Genomic DNA, 22,644 nt, shown 5'->3' on the forward strand with positions numbered 1-22,644 from the left:
ACTTCCAGTACTATGTTAAATAGGAGTGGTGACAGTGGGCATCCTTGTCTGGTTCCTGTTCTTAGAGGGATAGCTTTCAGTTTTTCACCATTGAGGATGATATTAGCTGTGGGTTTCTCATGTTTGGTCTTTATTATGTTGAGGTACTTTCATTCTATAGCCATTCTATTCAGAGTTTTTATCATAAATGGATGCTGGATCTTGTCAAATGCTTTCTCTGCATCTATTGAGATGATCATGTGATTTTTGTTCTTCATTTTATTAATGTGGTGTATTACGTTGATTGATTTGCGAATGTTAAACCATCTCTGCATCCCTGGAATAAATCCCACTTGATCATGGCGTATAATCTTTTTAACATATTGTTGTATGCGATTTGCTAGTATTTTGTTGAGGATTTTCGCATCGATGTTCATCAGTGATATTGGCCTGTAATTTTCTTTTTTTGGGTTGTCCTTGTCTGGTTTTGGTATCAGGGTAATGTCAGCTTCGTAGAATGAGTTAGGGAGCTTCCCCCCCTCCTCAATTTTTTGGAAGAGTTTGAGAAGGATAGGTATTAAGTCTCCTTTGAATGTTTGGTAGAATTCACCAGGGAAGCTGTCTGGTCCTGGACTTTTATTTTTGGGGAGGTTTTTGATTACTGTTTCGATCTCCTTACTGGTGATTGGTCTATTCAAATTCTCTACTTCTTCTTGATCCAGTTTTGGAAGGTTGTATGATTCTAAGAATTTATCCATTTCTTCCAGATTGTCGAATTGGTTGGCATATAGCTTTTCATAGTATTCTCTTATAATCTTTTTTATTTTTGAGGTGTCTGTTGTAACCTCTCCTCTTTCATTTCTGATTTTACTTATTTGTGCCTTCTCTCTTTTTTTCTTGGTGAGTCTAGCTAAAGGTATGTCAATGTTGTTGATCTTTTCAAAGAACAAGCTCTTGGTTTTATTAATTTTTTCTATTTTTTTTTGGTCTCTATTTCATTTATTTCTGCTCTGATTTTTATTATTTCCCTTCTTCTACTGATTTTGGGCTTTGTTTGTTCTTCTTTTTCCAGTTCCTTTAGGTGCATTGTTAGATTGTTTATTTGAGATTTTTCTTGTTTGTTGAGATAGGCCTGTATCACTATAAACTTCCCTCTGAGAACCACTTTTGCTGTATCCCATAAATTCTGGCATGTCGTATTTTCATTTTCATTTGTCTCCAGGTATTTTTTGATTTCTTCTTTGATTTCTTCGTTAACCCAGTCGTTGTTCAGTAGCATTTTGTTTAATCTCCACGTATTTGTGGCTTTTCTGATTTTCTTCCTATAGTTGATTTCTAGTTTCATACCATTGTGGTCAGAAAAGATTCTTGGTATTATTTCAATCTTCTTAAATTTATGGAGACTTGTTTTGTGGCCTAATATGTGATCAATCCTGGAGAATGTTCCATGTGCATTTGAAAAGAACGTGTATTCTTCGGTTTTTGGGTGGAATGCTCTGTATATATCTACTAGGTCCATCTGTTCTAGTGTGTCGTTTAAGACCAATGTTTCCTTATTGATCTTCTGTTTGGATGATCTATCCATTGGTGTAAGTGGAGTGTTAAAGTCCCCTACTATTATTGTGTTACTGTCTATTTCTGTTTTTATGTCTGTTAATAATTGCTTTATATATTTAGGTGCACCTACATTGGGTGCGTAGATATTTACAAGTGTTACATCCTCTTGTTGGATTGTTCCCTTGATCATTATGTAATGCCCTTCTTTGTCTCTTTTTACAGTTTTTGTTTTAAAGTCTATTTTGTCTGATATGAGTACTGCTACCCCAGCTTTCTTTTCATTGCCATTTGCGTGGAGTATCTTTTTCCATCCCTTCACTTTCAGTTGGTGAGTGTCTTTAGGTCTGATGTGTGTCTCTTGTATGCAGCATATATATGGGTCTTGTTTTTTTATCCAGTCAGCCACCCTATGCCTTTTAATTGGAGCATTTAGTCCATTGATGTTTAAAGTAGCTATTGATAAGTATGTACTTACTGCCATTTTTTAACTTTTTTTTTCTCAGTCTTTTAGTAGTCCTTCTCTGTTCCTTACTTCTTCTATACAGAATTGATGGTCACTTTAGTTTGACCTCTGTCTGAAAGCTCTACTCTTTAACTACCCTCCTCCCTCCTTTTATGTTTTTAATATCATATCTAACCTCTTTTTTGTGCATTTGTATCCATTACGTTCTAATCATGGAAATAGATAATTTTTCCTATTTGTGGTCTTCTCTTTTCCCCTTAAATCAGTCCCTTTAACATTTCTTGTAGCACTGGTTTCTTGGTGACAAACTCCTTTAATTTTTGCCTATCTGAGAAAATTTTGATCTCTCCTTCCATTTTGAATGATAACCTTGCTGGGTAGAGTATTCTTGGCTGTAAGTTTTTTCCTTTTAGCACTTTAAATATATCGTGCCATTCTCTTCTAGCCTATAAGGTTTCTGCTGAGAAGTCAGCTGATAGCCTTATGGGGTTTCCTTTGTATGTAACTTGACATTCTCTTGCGGCTTTTAGGATTCTCTCTTTATCTTTAATTCTGGACATTTTGATTATGATGTGTCTTGGTGTGGGCCTCTTTGGGTTTATCTTGTTTGGGGCTCTCTGTGCTTCCTGTACCTGGATGTCTGTTTCCTTCCTTAGGTTAGGGAAGTTTTCATCTATTATTTCTTGAAATAGATTCTCTGCCCCCTTGTCTCACTCTTCTCCTTCCTGGACACCTATAACACGGATGTTAGTGCGCTTGATGTTGTCCCAGAGGTCCCTTAGACTGTCCTCACTCTTTTTAATTCTTTTCTCTTTTACCTGTTCACCTTGGGTAATTTTTTCTAGTCTTTCTTCCAGCTCACAGATCCGTTCTTCTGTATCCTCTACTCTGCTTTTGAGTCCCTCTAGTGAGTTTTTCATTTCCAGTATTGTATTCTTCATTTCTGATTGGTTCTTTTTTATATCTTCCATTTCTTTGTTGACATTCTCACTGAGTTCATCTATTCTTCTCACCAGATCAGTGAGCATCCTTAACACTGTTAGTTTGAACTCTGTCGGGTCGGTTGCTCATTTCTGTTTCACTTAGTTCCATTTCTGGGGTTTTGTTCTGTTCCCTTACTTGGAATATATTCTTTTGCCTCCTCATTTTGCCTCTTTCCCTGTGCTTGTGTCTACGTATTAGGTAGGTCAGCTACGTCTCCTACTCTTGGATAGGTGACCTTATGTAAGTGATGCCTTAGGAGGCTTACAGTGTGCTTCCCTCAGTTCTCAATGTTCCAGGGGTGGCCCCTATGTGGGCTACGTGTGTCCTTCTATTGTGGCCTGTTAGCTCTCCCTATAGGCGCCCAGGGAGGCTGAGTTATGCTCCTGGCCAGCTGTTGTAATGCTCAGCTGCTTGTAGTTGTTGTGGGCCCTTCAGTCTCTTTATCAGGTGTGGGGCACCCCAGCACAGTTGGCTGTAAGTTCTAATACCACATTTGTGTTGCAGTATTTCTTTTAAGTGAGTAGGCCCCCACTGTGGCAGGTTGTTAGGCTCAGGGCCTTACAATTGCTGCAAGCCTCTAGCCTATTATGTCTCTTGTCAGCTCTCTGAGGATTGCAGCTGGGTGGGGCTGGCCTCAGGCACAGGAGCACCCAATTGTTTCAGGCTTTGGAATGTGGGGCAAACCTCCTATGTGGGTCTTTGAGAAGCACAAGTCTTCTGCAGTTGACAAGCCCTGTTGCCCACAGGTCCACACACACAGTCAACACAGTCCTGCCCCGTGTGAGCGCCCTGACCTCCCCAAGTGGACCCAGTCTCTCCACGGCGGGAGCCCCACACACTCTGCCACCGCCCCACACTCTCCACCTGCTCCTTGTGCACACCCTGCCCTGCTCGAGTCTGCTCAGTTGCCAGGCTGCAGAGAATCCAGTCACCAATCTATGCAGGCCCACATGTTGCCTGAGGGCTTGTTGTTGGGTGGGGCCAGTCTCTAGGGTGGGCTGCCTGCCCTGGCTGAGCTGGATTAAATCGGTGCTCTAGCTGGTGGAGCAGACCCTGGGCTAGCTGGCCTCAGGGAGAACTCCAATGGCGTCTGTGTCAGCACGCTCACACCAGGCCACAACAATGGCTGCCGCCAATGTCCCAGTCCCTGGAGAGGTCTCACCCCTCACCGAGATGCACTCAGGGCCTATTAGGTGAGTCTCTTGTCACCAAAGCACTGTGCACCTTTCTTTCTGGTGATTCCAGGATGCTTTCTGGAACGGGTGAGTTTGTGCGCGGGCCCTTTAAGAGCCAGTTTTAGTTTCTTTGTGAACCGGGTTTTCTGGGGGTGCTCCCCAATGTTTTAGTAGCAGGCAAAGTCAGACATTATGCCACTCGTCTCGATTATGCTGGGTCCACAAAATGCCCACAGCGGGGGCGCTCCCCGGCTCAGGGCCCTGCGCCTCCAGGGAGGCTGTGTACCTGTGAGCTGCTCCCGGCGGCTGTGAAGCTGGCGGCTTGTGAAGGCGGCGTTTTTCCTCTCTGGAAGGGAGTCTCTGCCTCTTCTACCCCAGTTAGGATTGTCCGTTGTTGCAGGAGTTCCTCTTATCCAGTTTTCAGTTCTGTCTCAGGGGTAATTTTTCCACGAGTAGTTGTAAATTGGCTGTGTCCACGGGAGGAGGTGAGTTCAGAGTCTGCCTACGCCGCCATCTTGACTCCGCCCCGAGAAGACAAGTTTTTATTCGTCATGGATAATTACCTAGGAGTGAGGTTGCTGGGTCATAGAGTATAAAATCAATTGTTACGCATAAGAAAGTTCCAAATTCTTTTCCAAAGTGGCTGTATCATTTTATATTCCCATCAGCAGTATATGAGAATTTGAGCTGTTCTGTATCCTTACCAGCATTTGGTATTGTAAGTCTTAAAAAATTTTACCTGTTCTAATAGGTGTGTAGTGGTATCTCATTGTGCTTTTAATTTGCACTCATGGAAGCCTGCTAGGTGCCTGCTGCCAAGGACACCACTTGAGGGTCACTGGAGCCACTAGGCACTAGGGTGAGTGGAAGGTCTGCGTTTGCAGGAGCCCACAGGAAGCCACCTAGAACTTCAGGAGTCAGCCTGGTGCTGGGGCAGGCTGGCTCTAGGGTCCATGGTGAGGTCAGGCTCACTTTACTCTCCTTCTCCCATGAGGAAAGTGTCTTTTCTTGCCTGGGCTTGGGGGAGGGGTAATGTAGGTAGTGTGAATCTATCTTTCCTACCCTCCTCAATGCATCTTTTTTTAATTCTGTGCTTCACCCAGGTTCTGTAATCCCTCACCTGGAATCCTTGGCTCTTGTTATTTTCATGTGCAGATAATTGTTCCAATTGATGTTGAGGGGTGGGGAGACAAGCGGTAGAAATTCCTATGCTGCCATTTTGCTGATGTCTCCTCTATTTGTCTGTCTTTAAGCTAATGTCATGCTGTATTTATTATTCTAGCTTTCTAATAAAATATGGGAACAGGTATTGTTTTCTCTTCAGCATTTTTTATCTTTTTCTAATTTTTAGCTATTCTAGAACTTTGTTTTTTTTTTTTTTTTTTAATACAGCACCTACATTCATTCAGAATCAGTTTGTCAATTTTTGTAAGAAACCTGCTGGAGTTTTTATTGGGATGGTGTTGAATCTATGGATCAATTTGGGGAGTATTGCTATCTTAACAATATTAAGTCTTCACACCATGAACATGAGATGTCTTTCCTTTTATTTCTATTTAGGTCTTCTTTAAATTATCTCAGCAATTTTTATTTTCATTCTAATTGTACAGGTCTTATACATTTTTTTCAGGTTTATCCCTAATTAATTCATGTTTTTTGGATTGTAAATGGTATTTTTTTTACTTTTAGTTTTCGAATGTTTATTGCTAATACAGAGAAATACAATCAATTTTTGTATATTTATCTTGTATATTACAACCTTGCTAAGTTTATTTATTAGTCCTAGTAGTTTTTTGTAGATTTCATCAGATTTTTCTACACAGATGATCATGTCATCTGTGAATAAAGAGAGTTTTACATCTTTCTTTCCATATAGATATCTTTATACTTCTTTTTCTTACTGTATTGCATTGGCTGAAATCTCCAGTTCAATGATGAATAGAAGGGTGAAAATAGAAATCTTTGTATTATTTCTGATCTTAGGGGGAAAGCATTCAGTCAGACATCATCAAGTAAGATATTAGCTGTGAATTTTTTGTAGATGTCTTTTATCAACTTGAGAATGTTTCCATGTCTTTTCATATTGAGCAAAGTACTGTGCATTGGTTATTAATCTCAAGGGAGTAGATTATCCTGCATCAGTTACCAATACCAGGGGAGGACTCCAACTAAGTGGAGGATAGCAAGGAATCATCATTATGCCAACCACCAGGAATAGGAGTCCAAACACTTCTGCCTATTGCATCTTGGTATTGGCATCACCAAGAAAACACAATGCAGTTAAGCACTGGATGGAACGATGCTTTACATACACTGAGAGAGACAGAGCAAGATCAGCTTCAGTAGTGGGCATTGGTCCCCCATGGCCAGCAGGTCTATCCTGGCAGCTGATGCAGGGCAATTGGTTTATGCGCACCCCTCTTGTGCTGCAGTGAAAGGACCCCATTCCCTCCCTGTGGACGACAGATATAGTAGTGGGATTGGCCAGGTACCATATGATTCACATACTTTAAGCGGAACAAAAGAGAACTCACTGAGCCTGAAACAGGGAAAGATATTTCCACACAAGGTGATAAGCCTGGAATAGGCTGTGTGGGTTCTTTATCTCTTGGGAAGAAAGAGTTCTAGGACAAAGGTCCATTCTTATGCAGCCCAGTGGGGTGTCAAAAGACTGCATGCATGAGACTGCCTTTCCCAACATTCTGGTTTACTGAATGTTTTGATCAGAAATGAATATTGGACTTTTCTATTTTTTTTCTGTGTCTATAGAAATTGTCACATAGTTTTCCTCATTAATTTGTTAATAAAATGAATTACATTGATTCATTTTCAAATATTAAATTACTCTTGCATTCATGACATAATGTCTGCTTAGTCATTTTTGTATTATCTTTTTTATATATTGTTAGATTCAATTTGCTAAAATTCTGGTAAGAATTTTTACATCAATGTGTATGAGGGATATTGGTGTGTAAGTTTATTTTCTTGTAATGTCTTATCTGGTTTTGGTATAGTAATAATGCTGGTCTCATAGAGTTAGATGAGAAAATATTCTTTCCCAATTTTCTGGAAGACTTTGTGTGGAATCAGTATTATTTATTTCTTAATGTTTGGTAGAATTCCCCAATGAAGCTATCTAGGTCTGGATTTTTTTTTTGTAGAAGATTTTTTAACTACAAATTCAGTTACTTTAATAGACAAAGAGCTACCCAGAATATCTGTTTTTTCTTGAATAAGCTTTGATAGATTTTGTCTTTCAAGGGATTAGTTCATTTCATCTAAGTTATCAAATTTATTGCTATAAAATTGTTCATAATATTCCACTGTTATCCTTAATAGCTGTAGAATCTTTACTGTTATTACCTCTGTCATTCCCAATATTGATAACCTGTGTTTTCTCTTGATCAGTCTAGCTAGAGGTTTATCAATTTTATTGACCTCACAGGACAATCTTTTGTTTTTATTGATTTTTCTCTATTGTTTTTCTGTTTTTTCTTTCATTTGTTTGTACTCTGATCTCTGTTATTTCCTTTCTTCTGCCTGCTGAAGTTTAGTATCCTCATCTTTTTTTAGTTTCTTAAGATGAATTATAAATCATTAATTTGAGAACTTTATTTTTTTCTCACATAGGTATTTAGTGCTGTACATTTTCCTTAAGTACTAGTTAGTGGTATCTCACAAATTTTGATATGTTGTGTCTTCATTTTCACTCAGTACAAAATATATTCTAACTTATCTTTTGATTTCTTGTTTAATCCATGAGTTATTTAACATTACTGTTAACCTAACTATGTTTTATATTTAAAGTGGGATTCTTTCCACCAGCATTTAGTTGGGTCTCGCTTTTTTACACAACCAGAAAGTCTGTCTCTTAATTAATATTTTTATGTCATTTACATTTAAAGTAATTATTAATATGCTTGGAGTAAAACCTACCGTCTTGCTGTTTTCTATTTATGCCATTATTTCTTTTTTTTTTCAACTTTTCTGCCATTACTTGGGCTAAGTGAGCCATTTTTTTCTTATTTGACTGATTATTTTTAGCTCTTTAAAATTTCTTGTTGTTGTTATACTAGGCTTTACAATATCAGAGATCACTTTCAAATAACATTATACAATTTTACATGTAGTATTAAGACTTTATAACAGTACATTCCTAATTTCTACCTCTTCTGCACTTTTGTTCACAGAAATTTTCTTATATATGCTATAAACACACAACACATTACTACTATTTTTGCTTAGATATTTATCTTTTAGCAATATTAAATACAAGAAAACAACAAATTTTGTTTTTATTTTCATTTATTCCTTTTCCCATTTTCTTCACTTATTTGTGTAGATCCATATCTCTGTGTGACATTATATTCTCTCTGCCTGAAGAATATCCTTTAACAGTGTGAGTTTCCTTTAAATGAGTACCCTCGATTTTTGTTTCTTTGAGAAAGTTTTTTCCTCTATATTTTGAAAGATATTTTTTCTAGGCATAGAGTTATATGATGGTAAGTTTTTTCTTCTAGCTCTGTAAGATTGTCACACCACTACTTTCTTAATGACACCTCTGAGTACCCCCTACAATAACTTTGAGTATCATCCCTAATCTTGTACAGGCATGCCTTGGAGATATTGAGGGTTTGGTTTCAGACCACTGCAATAAAGCAAATATCACAATGCAGCAAGTCACACAAATTTTTCCTTTCCCAGCGCATGTAAAAGTTATGTTTATGCTATACTGTAGTCTATTGTGTGCAATAGCATTGTGTCTAAAAAAAAATGTACATACCTTAATTAAAAAATACTTTATTGCTAAAATTGCTAACCATCATCTGAGCCTTTAGTGAGTTGTAATCTTTTTGCTGGTAGAGAGTCTTGCCTCAATGTTGATGGCTGCTGACTGATCAGGGTGGTGGTGGCTGAAGTTTGGGGTGGCTGTGGAAATTTCTTAAAACAACAGTGAAGGGGCTGGCCTGGTGGTGTAGTGGTTAAGTTTGCGCACTCTGCTTCGGTGGCCCGGGGTTCACCAGTTCAGATTCTGGGCGCAGACCTACTCACCACTCATCAAGTCGTGCTGAGGCGGCATCCCATATAGAAGAGCTACAACTCTACAACTATGATATACAGCTATGTACTGGGGCTTTGGGGAGAAAAAAGAAAAAAGGAAGATTGGCAATAGATGTTAGTGCAGGGCCAATCTTCCTCAAAAAAAAAAAAAGTAAAGTTTCCTGCATGGATTGACTCTTCCTTTCATGAATGATTTCTCTGTAGCATGCGATGCTGTTTGATAACGTTTTACCCATGGTAGAACTTCTTCCAAAATTGGAGTCAGTCCTCACAAACCTTGCCACTGCTTTATCAACTAAGTTTATTTAATATTCTAAATTCTTTGTTGTCATTTCAACAGTCTTCACAGCATCTTCACCAGAACTAAATTCCATCTCAAGAAATTACTTTCTTTGGTCATCCATAAGAAGAAACTCCTCATTCATTAAAGCTCTATCATGAAATTGTAGCAATTCAATCATATCTTCAGGTTCCACTTCTAATTCTAGTTCTCTTGCTATTTCCACCACATCTGCAGTTACTTCCTCCACGTAAGTCTTAAACCCCTCAAAGCCATTCATGAGGGTTGGAATTAAGTTCTTCAAAACTCATGCTAATGTTGATATTTTGACCTCTTCTCATGAATCACAAATGTTCTTAATGGCATCTAGAATGGTGAATCCTTTCCAGAAGGTTTTTAATTTACTTTGCCCAGATCCATCAGAGAAATCACTATCTATGGCAGTGATGGCCTTACAGAATGCATTTTTTTTTTAAATTTTTTGTTTATTGCAGTAACATTGGTTTATAACATTGTATAAATTTCAGGTGTACATCATTGTACTTCTATTTCTGCATAGATTACATCATGTTCACCACCCAAATACTAATTACAACCCATCACCACACACATGTGCTGAATTATCCCTTTCGCCCTCCTCCTTCCCCCCTTCCCCCTGGTAACCACCAATCCAATCTCTGTCTCTATGTGTTTGTTTGTTGTTGTTATTATCTACTACTTAATGAAGGAAATCATACGGTATTTGACCTTCTCCCTCTGACTTATTTCACTTTGCATAATACCCTCAATGTCCATCCATGTTGTCACAAATGGCTGGATTTGATCATTTCTTATGGCCGAGTAGTATTCCATTGTGTATATATACCACATCTTCTTTATCCATTCATCCCTTGATGGGCACTTAGGTTGCTTCCAAGTCTTGGCTATTGTGAGTTGTGCTGCAATGAACACAGGGGTGCATGTACCTTTATGCATTGGTGTTTTCAAGTTCTTTGGATAAATACCCAGCAGTGGAATAGCTGGATCATATGGTAGTTCTATCCTTGATTTTTTGAGGAATCTCCATACTGTTTTCCATAGTGGCTGCACCAGTTTGCACTCCCACCAGCAGTATATGAGACTTCCCTTCTCTCCACATCCTCTCCAAGACATGTTGTTTCCTGTCTTGTTAATTATAGCCATTCTGACGGGTGTGAGGTGATATCTCGTAGTTTTGATTTGCATTTCCCTGATAGTTAGTGATTTTGAACATCTTTTCATGTGTCTGTTGGCCATCTGTATATCTTCTTTGGAGAAATGTCTGTTCAGGTCTTTTGCCCATTTTTTAATTGGGTTGTTAGTTTTTTTGTTGTTGAGATGCATGAGTTCTTTATATATTTTGGAGATTAAGCCCTTATCAGATGTATGGTTTGCAAATATCTTCTCCCAATTGTTAGGTTGTCTTTTCATTTTGCTGATGGTTTCCTTTGCTGTGCAGAAGCTTTTTAGTTTGATGTAGTCCCATTTGTTTATTTTTTCTATTGTTTCTCTTGCCCGGTCAGACACGGCGCTTGAAAATATGTTGCTAAGACCGATGTCGAAGAGCGTACTGCCTATGTTTTCTTCTAGAAGTTTCATAGTTTCAGGTCTTACATTCAAGTCTTTAATCCATTTGGAGTTAACTTTTGTGTATGGTGTAAGGTAAGGATCTACTTTCATTTTTTTGCATGTGGCTATCCAGTTTTCCCAACACCATTTGTTGAAGAGACTTTCTTTTCTCCATTGTATGTTCTTGGCTCCTTTGTCAAAGATTAACAGTCCATAGATGCGTGGGATTATTTCTGGGCTTTTGATTCTATTCCATTGATCTGTGTGTCTGTTTTTGTGCCAGTACCATGCTGTTTTGGTTACTATAGCTTTGTAGTATATTTTGAAATCAGGGAGTGTGATACCTCCAGTTTTGTTCTTTTTTCTCAGGATTCCTTTAGCTATTCGGGGTCTTTTGTTGTTCCATATAAATTTTAGGATTCTTTGTTCTATTTCTGTGAAACATGTTGTTGGAACTTTGATAGGGATTGCATTGAATCTATAGATGGCTTTAGGAAGTATGGACATCTTAACCATGTTAATTCTCCCAATCCAAGAGCATGGAATATCTTTCCATTTCTTTGTGTCTTCTTCAATTTCTTTCAGCAATGTTTTATAGTTTTCAGTGTATAGCTCTTTCACCTCTTTGGTTAAGTTTATTCCTAGGTATTTTATTCTTTTTGTTGCAATTGTAAATGGGATGGTAGTCTTAATTTCTCTTTCTGCTACTTCGTTGTTAGTGTACAGAAATGCAACTGATTTTTGTATGTTGATTTTGTATCCTGCAACTTGACCATATTCGTTTATTACTTCTAAAAGTTTTCTGGTGGATTCTTTAGGGTTTTCTATATACAAAATCACGTCATCTGCAAATAGTGACAGTTTCACTTCTTCATTTCCAATTTGGATCCCTTTTATTTCTTTTTCTTGCCTGATTGCTCTGGCTAGGACTTCCAGTACTATGTTAAATAGGAGTGGTGACAGTGGGCATCCTTGTCTGGTTCCTGTTCTTAGAGGGATAGCTTTCAGTTTTTCACCATTGAGGATGATATTAGCTGTGGGTTTCTCATGTGTGGTCTTTATTATGTTGAGGTACTTTCATTCTATAGCCATTCTATTCAGAGTTTTTATCATAAATGGATGCTGTATCTTGTCAAATGCTTTCTCTGCATCTATTGAGATGATCATGTGATTTTTATTCTTCATTTTATTAATGTGGTGTATCACGTTGATTGATTTGTGAATGTTGAACCATCCCTGCATACCTGGATAAATCCCACTTGATCATGGCGTATAATCTTTTTAACATATTGTTGTATGCGATTTGCTAGTATTTTGTTGAGGATTTTTGCATCGATGTTCATCAGTGATATTGGCCTGTAATTTTCTTTTTTTGTGTTGTCCTTGTCTGGTTTTGATAATAGGGTAATGTCAGCTTCATAGAATGAGTTAGGGAGCTTCCCCCCCTCCTCAATTTTTTGGAAGAGTTTGAGAAGGATAGGTATTAAGTCTCCTTTGAATGTTTGGTAGAATTCACCAGGGAAGCTGTCTGGTCCTGGACTTTTATTTTTGGGGAGGTTTTTGATTACTGTTTCGATCTCCTTACTGGTGATTGGTCTATTCAAATTCTCTACTTCTTCTTGATCCAGTTTTGGAAGGTTGTATGATTCTGAGAATTTATCCATTTCTTCCAGATTGTCGAATTGGTTGGCATATATCTTTTCATAGTATTCTCTTATAACCTTTTGTATTTCTGAGGTGTCTGTTGTAATTTCTCCTCTTTCATTTCTGATTTTACTTATTTGTGCCTTCTCTCTTTTTTTCTTGGTGAGTCTAGCTAAAGGTATGTCAATGTTGTTGATCTTTTCAAAGAACAAGCTCTTGGTTTTATTAATTTTTTCTATTGTTTTTTTGGTCTCTATTTCATTTATTTCTGCTCTGATTTTTATTATTTCCCTTCTTCTACTGATTTTGGGCTTTGTTTGTTCTTCTTTTTCCAGTTCCTTTAGGTGCATTGTTAGATTGTTTATTTGAGATTTTTCTTGTTTGTTGAGATAGGCCTGTATCACTATAAACTTCCCTCTGAGAACCACTTTTGCTGTATCCCATAAATTCTGGCATGTCGTATTTTCATTTTCATTTGTCTCCAGGTATTTTTTGATTTCTTCTTTGATTTCTTCGTTGACCCAGTCATTGTTCAGTAGCATTTTGTTTAATCTCCACGTATTTGTGGCTTTTCTGATTTTCTTCCTATAGTTGATTTCTAGTTCCATACCATTGTGGTCAGAAAAGATGCTTGGTATTATTTCAATCTTCTTAAATTTATGGAGACTTGTTTTGTGGCCTAATTTGTGATCAATCCTGGAGAATGTTCCATGTGCGTTTGAAAAGAACGTGTATTCTTCGGTTTTTGGGTGGAATGCTCTGTATATATCTACTAGGTCCATCTGTTCTAGTGTGTCGTTTAAGACCAATGTTTCCTTATTGATCTTCTGTTTGGATGATCTATCCATTGGTGTAAGTGGAGTGTTAAAGTCCCCTACTATTATTGTGTTACTGTCTATTTCTGTTTTTATGTCTGTTAATAATTGCTTTATATATTTAGGTGCACCTACATTGGGTGCGTAGATATTTACAAGTGTTATATCCTCTTGTTGGATTGTTCCCTTGATCATTATGTAATGCCCTTCTTTGTCTCTTTTTACAGTTTTTGTTTTAAAGTCTATTTTGTCTGATATGAGTACTGCTACCCCAGCTTTCTTTTCATTGCCATTTGCGTGGAGTATCTTTTTCCATCCCTTCACTTTCAGTTGGTGAGTGTCTTTAGGTCTGAAGTGTGTCTCCTTTATGCAGCATATATATGGGTCTTGTTTTTTTATCCAATCAGCCACCCTATGCCTTTTAATTGGAGCATTTAGTCCATTGATGTTTAAAGTAGCTATTGATAAGTATGTACTTACTGCCATTTTTAAACTTTTTTTTTTCTCAGTGTTTTAGTAGTCCTTCTCTGTTCCTTTCTTCTTCTGTACAGAATTGATGGTCTCTTCAGTTTGACCTCTGTCTGAAAGCTCTACTGTTTAATTCCCCTCCTCCCTTCTTTTATGTTTTTGATATCATATCTAACCTCTTTTTTGTGCATTTGTATCCATTACCCTCTTATCATGGAAATAGATAATTTTTCCTATTTGGGGTCTCCTCTTTTCCCCTTAAATCAGTCCCTTTAACATTTCTTGTAGCACTGGTTTCTTGGTGACAAACTCCTTTAATTTTTGCTTGTCTGGGAAATTTTTGATCTCTCCTTCCATTTTGAATGATAACCTTGTTGGGTAGAGTATTCTTGGCTGTAAGTTTTTTCCTTTTAGCACTTTAAATATATCGTGCCATTCTCTTCTAGCCTGTAAGGTTTCTGCTGAGAAGTCAACTGATAGCCATATGGGGTTTCCTTTGTATGTAACTTGACTTTCTCTTGTGGCTTTTAGGATTCTCTCTTTATCTTTAATTCTGGACATTTCGATTATGATGTGCTTGGTGTGAGCCTCTTTGAGTTTATCTTGTTTGAGGCTCTCTGTGCTTCCTGTACCTGGATGTCTTTTTCCTTCCTTAGGTTAGGGAAGTTTTCATCTATTATTTCTTGAAATAGGTTCTCTGCTCCTTTGTCTCGCTCTTCTCCTTCCAGGACACCTATAACATGGATGTTAGTGTGCTTGATGTTGTCCCAGAGGTCCCTTAGACTGTCCTCACTCTTCTTAATTCTTTTCTCTTTTACCTGTTCGGCTTGGGTAATTTCTTCTAATCTTTCGTCCAGCTCACAGATCCGTTCTTCTGTATCCTCTACTCTGCTTTTGAGTCCCTCTAGTGAGTTTTTCATTTCCAGTATTGTATTCTTCATTTCTGATTGGTTCTTTTTTATATCTTCCATTTCTTTGTTGACATTCTCACTGAGTTCGTCTATTCTTCTCCGTACATCAGTGAGCATCCTTAACACTCTTTGTTTGAACTCTCTGTTGGGTAGGTTGCTCATTTCCATTTCACTTAGTTTCTTTTCTGGGGTTTTGTCCTGTTCCCTTACTTGGAATATATTCCTTTGCCTCCTCATTTTGCCTCTTTCCCTGTGCTTGTGTCTACGTATTAGGTAGATCAGCTACGTCTCCTGCTCTTGGATAGGTGACCTTATGTTAGTGATGGCTTAGGAGGCCTGCAGTGTACTTCCCCAGTTCTCAATGTTCCAGGGGTCACCCCTATGTAGGCTACGTGTGTCCTTCTGTCGTGGCCTGTTTGCTCTCCCTATAGGCGCCCAGGGAGGCCAAGTTATGCTCCTGGCCAGCTGTTGTAATGCTCAGCTGCTTGTAGTTGTTGTGGGCCCTTCAGTCTCTTTATCAGGTGTGGGGAGCCCCAGCACAGTTGGCTGTAAGTTCTAATACCACATTTGTGTTGCAGTATTTCTTTTAAGTGAGTAGGCCCCCACTGTGGCAGGTTGTTAGGCTCAGGGCCTTACAATTGCTATAAGCCTCCAGCCTTTAGGTCTCTTGTCAGCTCTCTGAGGATTGCAGCTGGGTGGGGCTGGCCTCAGGCACAGGAGCACCCAATTGTTTCAGGCTTTGGAAGGTGGGGCAAACCCCCTATGTGGGTCTTTGAGAAGCACAAGTCTTCTGCAGCTGACAAGCCCTGCCGCCCACAGGTCCACACACACAGTCAACACAGTCCTGCCCCGTGTGCGTGCCCCAACCTCCTGAAGCGGACCCAGTCTCTCCCAGGGGGAAGCCCCACACACTCCACCACTGCCCCACACTCTCCACCCGCTCCGTGTGCCCTCCCTGCCCCACTGAATTGGGCTCAGTTGCCAGGTTGCAGAGAATCCAGTCACCAATCTATGCAGGCCCACAAGTTGCCTGAGGGCTTGTTGTTGGGTGGGGCCAGTCTCTAGGGTGGGCTGCCTGCCCTGGCTGAGCTGGATTAAATCAGTGCTCTAGCGGGTGGGGCAGACCCTGGGCTAGCAGGACCCAGGGAGAACTCCAATGGCGTCTGTGTCAGCACGCCCACACCAGGCCACAACAATGGCCGCCACCAATGTCCCAGTCCCTGGAGAGGTCTCACCTCTCACCGAGATGCACTCAGGGCCTATCAGGTGAGTCTCTTTTCACCAAAGCACTGTGCACCTTTCTTTCTGGTGATTTTAGGTTGCTTTCTGAAACGGGAGAGTTTGTGTGTGGGCCCTTTAAGAGCCGGTTTTAATTTCTTTGTGAACCAGCTTTTCTGGGGGTACTCCCCAATGTTTGAGTAGCAGGCAAAGTCAGATATTATGCCAGTTGTCTCGATTGTGCTGGGTCCACAAAATGCCCACAGCGGGGGTGCTCCCCAGCTCAAGGCCCCGCGCCTCCAGGGAGGGCTGCGTACCTGTGGGCTGCTCCCGGGCGGCTGTGAGGCGCTGCGGCTTGTGAAGGCGGCGTTTTTCTTCTCCAGAAGGGAGTTTCTGCCTCTTCCACCTCAGTTAGGATTGTCCATTGTTGCAGGAGTTCCTCTTATCCAGTTTTCAGTTCTGTCTCAGGGGTAATTTTTCCACGAGTAGTTGTAAATTGGCTGTGTCCACGGGAGGAGGTGAGTTCAGAGTCTTCCTACGCCGCCATCTTGACTGAAAGTCCTGAATGCATTTCTTAAATAAGAAGACTTGAAAGTTAAAATTATTCCTTGATCCATGGGCTACAGAAAGGATGTTGTGTTAGCAGGCTTGAAAACAACATTAATCTCATTGTACATCTCCATCAGAGCTCTTGGGTGACCAGGTACATTGTCAATGAGCAGTAATATTTTGAAAGGAATCTTTTTTCTAAGCAGTGGTTCTTAACAGTCAACTTAAAATATTCAGTAAACCATGTTATAAACAGATGTGCTGTCATCCAGCCATTGTTGTTCCATTTATAGAGCACAAGTAGAGTAGATTTAGCATAATTCTTAAGGCCCCTACGATTTTCAGAATGGTAAATGAACATTGGCTTCAACTTAAAGTCACCAGCTGTACTGGCCTCTAACACAAGAGTCAGCCTGTTCTTTGAAGCTTTGAAGCCAGGCATTGACTTCTCTGCTCTAGCTGTGGAAGTCCTAGATGGCATCTTCTTCCAATATGAGGCTGTTTCATCTACACTGAAAATCTTTTGTTTAGTGTAGCTGCCTTCATTAATTATCTTAGCTAGATCTGGATAACTTGCTGCAGCTTCTACATCAGCACTGACTGCTTCACTTTGTACTATTGTGTTATGGAAACAGCTTCCTTCCTTAAACCTCATGAACCAACCTCTGCTAGCTTCAATCTTTTCTTCTGCAGCTTTCTTACCTCTCTCAGCCTTCATGGAATTGAAGAGAGGACCTTGCTTTGGGTTAGGTGTTGGCTTAATGGAGTGTTGTGGCTGGTTTGATCTTCTATCCAGACCACTAAAACTTTCTCCATATCAGCAATAAGGCTGTTTCAGTTTCTTATCATTCACATGTTCACTGGAGTAGCACTTTTAATTTCCTTTGGAAACTTTTTCTTTGCATTCACAACTGGGCTAATTGACGCAATAGGCCTCGCTTTTGGCCTATCTCAGCTTTCAAAATACCTTTCTCACTAAGCTTAATCATTTCTAGCTTTTGCTTTAAAGTGAGAGACATCCTTCCTTTCTTTGTGACTCTTCCTTTCACTTGAACACTTATAGGCCATTGTAGGGCTATTAATTGGCCTAATTTTTATATTGTTGTATCTCAGGGAATAGGGAGGCCCCAGGAAAGGGAGAAAGCTGAGGGAACAGCCAGTGGAGCAGTCAGAACCTACACAACATTTATTAAGTTTGCTGTCTTGTATGGGCTCAGTTCATGGGGCCCCCAAACAATTACAATAGTAACATCAAAGATCACTGATCACAGTTCACCATAACAAATATAATAATAATGAAAAAGTTTGAAATATTGCAAGAATTGCGAAAATGTGAAAGAGACACAAAGTGAGCAAGTGCTGTTGGAAAAATGGTGCCGATAGACTTGTTCAACCTAGAGCTGCCACAAAACTTCAATTTGTAAAAAGTACAGTATCTGTGAAGCAATAAAGTGAAGCAAAATAAAATGAGATATGCCTGTATTTCTTATGATTTCCATATCTCTAATGATGCATCTTTCTTATCATGCATGTTTGCCACCTTTTTCATTAAAGCTTTTAAAATATAAATCATATTTATTTTAAATTTCAACATAATTGGATATATTTCCAATATCTCTGGCATACATAAGTCTGAATCTGTTTAATGCCTTTTTACATGGCAGTGTGCTGGGTTTTTTTGCTTTTTCATATGGCTTATTACTTTTGTTGCTAAAGCTTTATGTATTACATAGGGCAGTAGAGACTGAGGTAAAAATTTTTTTGCCCAGAAATGGCATGCAGTTCCTTCTGTTAAGCCTTTAGTGTGGGGATATAAGCCAGTCTGGTCCGGAGTTGAGCTGGCTTAGGGTTTGTTGTTGCTATGGATACCTTGAGACAACCACAGGTCTCAAATTCCTCTTGGGATATTTTGTGTTTAGGATGGCGGCTCCTTTGCCAGAGGGTTTTTCTTAATGTATACTCCGTCCTCAGCTTTGCATCTTCCCTATGAGCTTTGCTTCAAATAGCTTCTCTCTTTGTCCTCCTATCTCTCTCCTAACACTCTTCCAGCAATATCCCAGTATTGCTTGTTATTTAATACTTATTTTCTTGGTAGTGGTGGATAGGGAAGAAATACCCTGTTGCTCTAATGAAACCTTAGTTTTGGGCCGGCACTGTGCCCCTGGGTCTCTGGAATGTAGCTTTCTTAGTGCTCCTAATCCCCCCCAGCTATTGTTGAGTCCAGCATATATTTCTGTCCCTCTCTCATGGGTAGAAGGTTTTTTTCCTATTTTCTTCCCCAGATAGAATGGGTTTTCACCAGTGCCCTAAGGACAACAGTGTGTGTCCTCCCTCCCTCCCCAAGACTTTTGTTTCTTAGAGGCAATAGGGAGGATAGGGAAGAAGGATCTGGGTGGGGCTTCACGGTCTTCCCACCTTGCTGATGTTCTCCTCTTCTAGACCTGCGCCATGACGGATGCCCTCTTTGGACTCACCTAGGTCATTCTTCCTTTCTTTCTTGACCTCTACCAATTTGTTAACCATTCTAGCTGAATTCTTCTAACTTTTCTCTAGCAATATCTGCCCCTGGGAAAGTGCCCATGTTTTGTATTTTATTCCCTTAGATTTTGGGCTAGTTGGTTGCCCTGTGACCTCAGGTCTCTGATAGATTTTTAAAAAGTAAAAAACTTGCAGTTTCTTTGGCTTTTGTTGTTGTTGTGGTAAGGGAAAGGAAGTGACACTCTTTACAATTCTCTACATTCCAGGAAGAAACTGGAAGTACGTCTCAACCTCAGTTTATATGTATATACAGCAGAAAAGTTGCACTTTCAATCAGATTTAATCTCAGAGTCCCTGTCTGGGATGGGCACCAAATAGGATAGTTCATAGACTACATGTTGCAAAAGCATACAACCCAATAAGGACTTATTTTACTCATTCAGTCATTTCCTCTGAATTTTCTTCAGGAAACTTGCAGGAAGCTAGGGGCTCAGAGATGGCAGCATTATTATTCAAATGGAAACTTATAAAATTCAGTTTTGAAAAAGAGGTTTTTGGTGAGTAGTATAATCTCCTTGTGAGTTGAATGTGCTTTGGTTCATTGGCAGAAAATGGGAAGTGTCCATTTGAAGTCCAGACCACTTTTTTTTACTCACTTCATGGCAGATCTATAAGCCATTTCTTCATTGTATGTAGGGTATTATGATCTCCAATACAGAGACACCAACCGATGATTTAATCCGTGATTTTCCAGCAGAGCAGCTGTCTCAAGGATTGTAGAACTGCCTTTTCTGCACCACAGAGACTTAAGTGTTGAGCTAAGTGAGTGCCAATTTTCCAATTTTTTATCCACTTTAGACTGTGTTGCTATTCTGATCCTGTAAGATCAAGTTACCCCCTCATTTTACAGTGTACAATCTAATCTCTACCTTAGGTATGATGCAGTTTAGAATTGGAAAAATCAAGCAGAGCAACTAGTTATTGCAACATTATCTTTTTTTCAATTGAAACTTTTTAGCTGATGTAGAAAGCTCTAGATAACAAATCTGTTTCAAAATATATCACTGATATGGGGAATTTTCGCCCTTTGCTGCTTAAAAGTGCTCTAAGCTGAATGATTGCTGAATCTGAGAAAGAAAAATAATGTCTCATTTGCTTTGTATAGGAGTAAAAATATTTACTCTGGTGCAATTGACAGGAGCTGCTCTAAAGTTTGCATTTCCTGAATTCTGGTCTCTAGTATCACAAAACTTGTTGTGAAAACACAGGGAAGTCACTCGTTCTCCTTGGTTCCGGTTTTCCTAAGGTGAGCATAGTTCCACTTGCTCCTCCTGCTTTTGAAGATCAAAATGTCAAGTTAGGACCTTGGTTAAGTATTAACAAAACCTTAACCCAGTGCTAGCCAAGAAGTAGGTGCTTAATAAATATTGGTCGGCTAATTTATTAATAACTTTATTAGGAAACAGCACATTATACATCCCCAATATACCCTTCTTACTCTCCCCAAGCAGTTAGATGCAGCTAGTCCATATTACAGCAATTATCATAATATATATTAATTATCTGTTTATATCTCTGTTTTTTCTTAGAGGCAGTTGGCTTCTTGAGAGTGGTTTAACTGTTTTTGTATTCCTCAGATATAATGTAGTACCCAGAGCTGTTATTAAAATTGACCATTTATTTGAGTATTATGTACCAGCCATAAGCTCAGTGGTTTAGCTGCATTACCTTATGTAATGCTTTTAACTACTTTGGGAGATAGTTTAAACTCTAAAGTTTTAGGGATACCCCCCCCACACATTAGTGGGCTCTACCTCCAGGAACTCATAGTGAAGATATGAGAAATATCCCCTCATGGCTTTGGCAAGTGGAGCTAATGAGTAATCATTGTGAGACACATTCTCCATAACAAAGATCTGCTTTCTGGGCAAAAGACTGCCAGAGTTTTATCCCTGGTGGGGAAGGGAGTTTCTTCAATTCCTGGCCCCCCTGGCTTTTCTCTCTCACCTAATGGAAGAAAATAGTCAACATGGGGTAGGACTCCAAGGAAACAGATTGTGAACACTGCTGCCAGGGAAGGGAGTAGGGGCTGGTACTGGAGAAGCACATGTGAAAGTCACAGCCCAGAGATATAGGGCCACCAAAAGACCAAGGTTTAATCAGACGATTATAGAATGCTCACCTCCCCCACACATTACCATCATATCAACAGGGCTATAGTATTAAAACAGTGGATTACAGCTGAAAGAGCTGCAAGATGCAGACTTTCTCTGAAGAAGAGTACTTAGGGAAGCTAAAAGTCAAGAGGAGACCAAAAGAAAGGACATGAGGGGAATCTGAAGCCTCTGGCAAATGTTAAACACAGTACAACTCCTAGCCAGGTTAATTTAAATCCGTACGATAAAGGCCTATTTATTTCAATTCCTATATCCCAGTACAGTATGTGTAGCTTTCAACAGAAAATTACAAGGCATGCCAGAGGCAAGGAAAAACACAGTGTGAAAGGCAAAGTAATCATCACAATCAGACTCAGCAGTTAAAATTATCAGACAAGATTTTTAAAATAACTATAATTAATGTGCTAAAGGTTGTAATAAGAAAAAAAAGGAGACAATATACAAGAATGGATGATTATGCAAGGAGAAAGAATTAAAAAGAATTCTAGAAATAAAAAATACTGCAACAAAAAGGAAGAATGCTTTCCATGTACAGATCAGTAGATTTGACATGGCTGAGGAAACAATCAGTGAGCTTGAATATAGGGCAACAGAAACTTCCCGAACTTAAATGCAAAGAGAAAATAGAATAAAAACAAAACAAAACAGAACATTTAAGAATTTAAGGACAATATCAAAAGATGTAACATATGTGTAATAGGAAAAACCAGGAATAGAAGAAAGAGAGAATGGAGCAGAAGAAATATTTGGAGTAATAATCGAGAAATTTCCAAAATTAATGACAGAAAACAAACCACAGATCCAAGAAGCTCAGAGAACACCAAGCAGAATAAATACCAAATCAAACATACTTAAATATATCATATTCAAACTGCAGAAAATAAAAGACAAGAGGAAAATCTTGAAAGAAGCTAGAGGGGAAAATATGTCTTTACCTATAGAGGGGCAAGGATAAAAATTAAAGCAGAATTCTAATCAGAAATCATGCAAGTAAGAAGAGAGAGGAGTAAAATATTTAAAGTGTTGAAAGAGAAAAACCACTAACCTAGAATTCAACATCCAGTGAAATTATTGTTTAGAAGTAAAGGAAAAATAAAGACTTTCTCAGACAAACAAAAACTGAGGGAACTCATCACCAACAGACTTTTCCTGCAAGGAATGTTAAAAGAAATCTTCAGGCATAAGAAAAATAATATGGGTCAGAAATATGGATCTACATAAAGAAATGTAGAACATTAGAGAAGTAATAAGTGAAGGTAAAAGAAAATCTTTTAGTTTTTTATTCTTAAACTGCAAGA

At 39.0% G+C, this 22,644-nt stretch overlaps 1 protein-coding gene across 2 annotated transcripts in view; it reads left to right on the plus strand.

Annotated features, from left to right (window-relative positions):
* The first annotated feature begins 4,026 nt into the window (after positions 1–4,026).
* GALNT13 (polypeptide N-acetylgalactosaminyltransferase 13) overlaps positions 4,027–22,644 on the plus strand; it is a 919,989-nt gene continuing 901,371 nt past the window's right edge. For both annotated transcript variants that reach the window (XM_087435225.1, XM_087435227.1), the window contains exon 1: positions 4,027–4,176. The gene's annotated coding sequence lies outside the window, so the exon portion shown is untranslated. The remainder of the gene's footprint in view (positions 4,177–22,644) is intronic.

The sequence above is a fragment of the Ceratotherium simum genome, chromosome 9, assembly GCF_057802395.1.
Source record: "Ceratotherium simum simum isolate JZ-2026a chromosome 9, ASM5780239v1, whole genome shotgun sequence".
In the NCBI taxonomy this organism is placed as follows: domain Eukaryota; kingdom Metazoa; phylum Chordata; class Mammalia; order Perissodactyla; family Rhinocerotidae; genus Ceratotherium; species Ceratotherium simum.